The sequence below is a fragment of the Leopardus geoffroyi genome, chromosome B1 (assembly GCF_018350155.1).
Source record: "Leopardus geoffroyi isolate Oge1 chromosome B1, O.geoffroyi_Oge1_pat1.0, whole genome shotgun sequence".
Classification (NCBI taxonomy): domain Eukaryota; kingdom Metazoa; phylum Chordata; class Mammalia; order Carnivora; family Felidae; genus Leopardus; species Leopardus geoffroyi.
Genome location: NC_059327.1, coordinates 24,823,248 through 24,829,862, shown reverse-complemented (window position 1 = coordinate 24,829,862; position 6,615 = coordinate 24,823,248). Strand labels below are relative to the sequence as shown.

Genomic DNA, 6,615 nt, shown 5'->3' with positions numbered 1-6,615 from the left:
TAAAGGCTACAGAATTTTAAGTTAGTGGCATATTAATTTTCTCATGGAGTAAAGAATATCTAAAAATAATATATGTAATAATCAAACTTATGACTCAAGAAGAGATCAAATGTGTTAGAATTTTTCTCCAAAATATCTTTGTGGGCTGGAGAAGCATTCTTGTGCACTGTGAAATACATTATATAGAAACACAATTTTAAAAATATGGGGGCACCTGGGTGGCTCAGTCAGTTAAGCATCCGACTTCAGCTCAGGTCATGATCTCGCGGATTCGTGGGTTCCAAGCCCTGCATCAGGCTCTGTGCTGACAGCTCAGAGCCTGGAGCCTGCTTTGGATTCTGTGTCTCCCTCTCTCTCTGCCCCTCCCCTGTTCATGCCCTGTCTCTCTCTCCCTTTCAAAAATAAACATTAAAAAAAAAAAAACATGAAAAGATTCTCCATGGAGAAAAAATATGTAATATATTTAATACAATATAGAATCTAATGTATATGATATTTTATATATTCTATACAATTTTATTTATTTAGAAACCTTTCAAAACAATGTGCTCTTATCTTAAATCTATTTTAAATTCAGACATCTGATTACGTATTTATTTTTTTGTTTATACCAATACTGAAAAAGCTCTTTATCGCCTGCAAGAGTAATAGAGCTACCCTACCCTCGTGTGCCAACTTACTGACAACTTTAATTGAACTGAACTGAAAAGAGGCACAGGGAACATGTAGTCATGTCCTTGTAATGCCCTTTCAATTTATACAGCAAATGGATAATCTACTATAACATTATTCTTTAAACCAATTCATGAGTAACAATGCCTCTGTGTAACTTAGAAATATGCTAGGAATAATTAGGAAAAAATAAACATATGATGTTAACAGTAATAAAAGTATTGAAATGATTTGAGTTTTGTACCTCCTGCTTTTAAGTGGCATTATATAGTTTTTGCCATATATACAGTAATTACTTTCTGGCTTGATGATAATATTTTAACGAAAGTTTTCAGGAATTTTCTTTTTTTTTTTTTAATTTTTTTTTTTCAACGTTTATTTATTTTTGGGACAGAGAGAGACAGAGCATGAACGGGGGAGGGGCAGAGAGAGAGGGAGACGCAGAATCGGAAACAGGCTCCAGGCTCTGAGCCATCAGCCCAGAGCCTGACGCGGGGCTCGAACTCACGGACCACGAGATCGTGACCTGGCTGAAGTCGGACGCTTAACCGACTGCGCCACCCAGGCGCCCCATTCAGGAATTTTCTAAGAAAAAAATTACGTTTAGTATTCTACTGTTGTGAAAAATTTAAGAAAAATAGTCCTTCAGCCTGAGTATAAATATAAGCAGGTATCCTTGGTGCCTATTCCTGCTGCCCATGTAACAACTAAATGAGAATGTATCATCTTTGTTCCCCTGGAGTCAGCCTGACCTAATTCCCTCCACTCAGGCCTATCTGACAGAATACAGTTTTAGTGAATGACCAAAAAACACCACCTTAACTTTGAATCTGTGATTTTACCTTGCTCAAAGCGTTCTTATCTCTCAGAGGGTCCCAGAGAGCTAATGTGGTCCTGGCACTCATCGTCACATCTCAGGACACAGATCTCCTGTGATCAACGTTAAAACTGAGGTTTGGACCTAAACCCTAAGGTGACAGATTTGATATCAAAGTGAGTGGTGATAGAGACGAAAACGTAGAGGTTGCAAAAAGTATTTTGAGGAGACGTATGAGAGAACACTTAATTATCCCCCACCCCCATCCTCGAAGGATATAACAGGATTGGGAATCAGAAGATTTTGGAAGAAGTGACTTTCGGGAGAGATTTTAGTGTGCTAGGAGTTTTCCCCTACATCCTGCCCTACAAAGAAGTGTCAGTAAGTAGGGTGTTTGCTCTCATTTCAAGGCTGGTTAAAGGGACTTCAAACGGACCTTCTGGACATGGAGAGGCTGATATGTGTCGCTGTAGCATGGGGCACACAGGAACCTGATCTGGACTGAGTGGCCTGCCTATTTGGTGATGAATCAAAGGAGATGTGGCTGTATTCGTAGCAGGTGGATTCCTAGCTCTTTCAGGAAAAGGCATGTTAGTGTTTCTTATAGATCAGAGATGTATGAGTGGCGTAATTTAAGGACCTGTTCAAAGGACTGACCAGAGGGGTAAACAAGCCCCAGCTAGGAGAAGTTAAAAGTGTCTGCATTCCGGGGGCGCCTGGGTGGCGCAGTTGGTTAAGCGTCCGACTTCAGCCAGGTCACGATCTCGCGGTCCGTGAGTTCGAGCCCCGCGTCAGGCTCTGGGCTGATGGCTCAGAACCTGGAGCCTGTTTCCGATTCTGTGTCTCCCTCTCTCTCTGACCCTCCCCTGTTCATGCTCTGTCTCTCTCTTTCTCTCTCTCTCAAAAATGAATAAACATTAAAAAAAAAAAAAGTGTCTGTATTCCTAGGGGCTGCAGAAAAAATAAGTGACCAGTGAAAACAGAGATGTAAAGAGTCCACTAAAGGAATTAGAGATGTGGTAGCTAAACTCCAACGTGGCTCCCAATGATTTCTGCTTCCTGTTAAACATGCCCTAGAAAGCCCCCTCCCACACTGACGGGTATTTTATGACCAAAAAGAATACAACAGAAATCATGGTGTATGACTTTCAAAGCTGGCTCATAAAAAACACTGCAACTCCTGCCTCGGTTTCCCAGAATTCTCACCCTGGGGGATACCAGCGACTGTGATGGGAGGATACTAAGGCTGTCTTGTGAAGAGACCCACTGGGGAAAGACCAATTGGCCAACTGTGTGAGTACGCCACTGTGGAGGCGGACCTTCCACTCCTACGTGGCTGCAACCTCACGAGAGACCCTGTACTGGAACTGCAAGATGGGGCCACTCCTGAGTTTCTGGTACATGGAAACCATGACATGGTGATTGCTATTGTTTTGAGCCATACATTAGGGTTGATTTGTAAAAAAAAAAAAAAAAAAAAAAAAAAAAGCCTAAAGGAAACCAAAGATACTGCTAACACCAGCTGGATGGCCTTTGAGGAAGCTTTCAGCGAGAGCTTAAAGAAAAGTGAGCAAAGTATTACTAGGAAAAAAGGATCCTTCTTCTTTAGCAACAGCATAGTTCGCAGTACAGTTGTATGTGGTACTGTGGGAAGCAAAAAAAAATATATGTAAGGTATTTAGGGATCTAGCAAAGGAGATTTCCAGGCTGGGTTAAAGGTATTGCCTGACTTCTTATTACTTATACTAAAATGCAAAAGGGAAGACAGAAGCTTTTTCCCAGCCTCCTCAGACAATAAATACGAAAATTAAGAAAATGTTTCCAGGGGCGCCTGGGTGTCTCAGTCAATTAAGCGTCCCACTTGGGCTCAGGTCATGATCTCATAGTTTGTGAGTTCAAGTCCCACCTCAGGCTCTGTGCTGACAGCTCAGAGCCTGGAGTCCTCTTCAGATTCTGTGTCTCCTTCTCTCCATGCCCCCCCACCACCACCGCCCCACACTTGCACACACACACTCTCTCTCAAAAATGAATATACATTAAAAAAATTTAAAAAAGGAAAATGTTTCTAGGTAAGATCGAATCTAGGTCGCAGCCAAAACAATATCACTAAAGATGAAATCCTTCACCAAGTCCTGAAAAATATTTAAGATAATGCCTGAGAAAACTGTCCACACAGGGGCGCCTGGGTGGCTTGGCAGATTGAAAGTCCAACTTCATCATCAGGTCATGATGCCACGGCTCGTTGAGTTCAAGCCCCACATCGGGCTCTGTGCTGACAGCTCACAGCTCAGAGCCTGGAGTCTACTTCAGATTCTGTCTCCGTCTCTCTGAGCCCCACCCCTGCTCGCACTCCCTCTCTCTTTCAAATATAAATAAACATTAACAAAAATTAAAAAAAAAAAACTGTCCACACAAAAAGCTCACTAAGGATGTTTAGAGTGTACATCAAAGATCCTTTATATTAAACAAAGGATTTCTAAGAATCATCAGGGCACCGCCTCTAAGATGACTCAGCAGGGGTCTGAGGCAGGGAAAGACTTATCTTGAAGACATTTGTAAGTTGGCTCCATCTAATGGAGTAAGCTCTAATAAGACACACAGGAGATGCCCGGGGTGCCTGGGTAGTTCAGCTGGTTAAGCAACCTACTCTTGATTTCAGCTCTGGTCATGATCTCATGGTTTGGTTTGTGAGATCGAGCCCTGCATCAGGCTCTGATGCCGTCAGTGTGGAGCCTGCTTGGGATTCTCTCTCTCTCCCTCTCACTCTCTGCCCCTCCCTTGCTCATGCACTCTCTCTCTCAAAATAAATAAATACATAACCTTAAAAAAAAAAAAAGACACACAGGAGATGCACAAAATTTCAAAGAGATTATATTAGCAGAAACACCTTTATCTTAGATCAAAAGATTCAGACATAGTGCAAAACCAATGGAGGACTTGGGAACCCCCAAACACTATAGGCAGAAACCAAGATGAGAAAACTACTCAGCTGCAAACAGTGGTCATTTCCTAAGAAAAAGGAAGCGTGACTCAAAGGGCAGAACCAAGATCTCAAAGGGATGAACCCGGAACCACGGAGAGTTAACTCCCAGGTAGTAGTAGGAATGATTTCTAATCAAAACCATTCAAATATCTGCCATGCTGTTTTTCAGAATTTCTGCAGGTCCCGACCCCTGTGTGCATCCCATTTTCTCCCTTTTTGTATGGGAGAATTTATAGTGTTTATGCTGTATCTATCATAGCACTGATCACTGGGTATGTTCACAGGTCTTCAGGTGAAGAGGAACTATGCCCAAAGGCCTTACTCGAGGAACTATATCTTGGGAGTCTCATCTAAATTTGGATTTCATTAATATAACAAGATCTTGAAGACGGCAAAGATGCTGTCATGAGAGGAGTCTTCTGAAGGCCTTTGGAGGAGGTGAATGTCTTTGCATGTATGAAAGACATGGCTCATTTGCTGATCAGCCTTCAAGATGGCCTTCAATAATTCTCACCTTTGTAAACATTTCCCGTGTGGTCTCTTTCCATATTCAACCAGGGCTGGTCTGTATGACCAACAGAATATGGCCGGCATGCTAGGCTGACTTCCTAATTTCTTGGGCTCTCGCTGGGGGAAGCCAGGTGCCATGTATGAGGACACTCCAGCAGCCCTCCTGAGAGATCCACATAGAAGAGAACAAATCTTCCAGCACTAATCTCTGCCACACAAGTGAGCCAATTTACAAGTGATTCTTGCAGCCCCTGTAAAGCTGACAGAGGACTGCATCCCAGTAGACATCTGACTGCAGCCTCATGAGATACTTTAAGCTAGAACCACATACCAGAGTTCCTTTTATATTCTGAACTTATTAGAAACCACGAGAAATAATAACTATTTTAGGACACAAAGTTTAAATATGCTTTGTTACATAGCAACAGATAACTGATACAGCAGGTAACAGTTTCTGGAACATCTCATCCAGTGAGATCTTTTCTATTCTACTTTCCATCTCACTTCTCATTACACAGCTTCTAGCCAGTGATGAATGGGGGTGAGCTAGGAAGGAAAAGGAAGTTGAGCCCCACTCCCAACCTCCCCTGGCTGCAGGCAGACCAAAGAAAGAGGGAGTAAGTCTTATAGGTAAAGGAAGATTAAAATGCTGATTATTATACATATTGAACCTTCTCATTTCTGATTCATGACTGCTACCTTTTGGAATTTAAAGCGATTGTATTATTTAAGAGTGTTTAGTAAGACTCATGGGAGTCCCTGAGTTTTTGTCTAATCAAGGAGGAAGAAAAGTCACTGACATGGGTGTTTGTTGTGGAAGATGTAATAAAAAATTAGCTTGTTTGTGATTTCATTCTATCAGGTAGTGCATGTTTAGCTAAGATCACATTCCTGGAAAAACAGTAAAACAATACCAAAAAAAAAAAAAAAAAAAAAAAAAGGATAATATAACTTCCCTCAATAAAACTTCCTCTGCTAGCCTTGGTTTTTCCTTCTTTTCGTTATTACCAAAAACATCCTGGTATATATAGGTTTCTTCTTTTCGTTATTACCAAAACATCCCGGTATATAATAGGTATATATATATATTTTATTTTATTTATTTTTTTTATTTATTTTATTTTATTTATATTATTTATTATTTATTTATTTTATTTATATATTTATTTTATTTATTTATATTATTTATTTATTTATTTATATTATTTTATTTATTATTTATATATTTATTTATTTTATTTTATTTCATTTTTTTAAATTTTTTTTTCAACGTTTATTTATTTTTGGGACAGAGAGAGACAGAGCATGAACGGGGGAGGGGCAGACAGAGAGGGAGACACAGAATCAGAAACAGGCTCCAGGCTCTGAGCCATCAGCCCAGAGCCCGACGCGGGGCTCGAACTCACGGACCACGAGATCGTGACCTGGCTGAAGTCGGACGCTTAACCGACTGCGCCACCCAGGCGCCCCAACGTTTATTTATTTTTGAGACAGAGAGAGACAGAGCATGAACGGGGGAGGGTCAGAGAGAGGGAAACACAGAATCTGAAACAGACTCCAGGCTCTGAGCTGTCAGCACACAGCCCGATGCGGGGCTCGAACTCAAGGACCACGAGATCATGACCTGAGCCAA

General features: G+C 41.3%; 1 protein-coding gene across 8 annotated transcripts in view; it reads right to left on the bottom strand.

The window, feature by feature from the left end:
* Positions 1-6,615, bottom strand: part of DLC1 (DLC1 Rho GTPase activating protein) — a 483,787-nt gene that overhangs the window by 283,454 nt on the left and 193,718 nt on the right. The gene's annotated exons all lie outside the window — the stretch shown is intronic.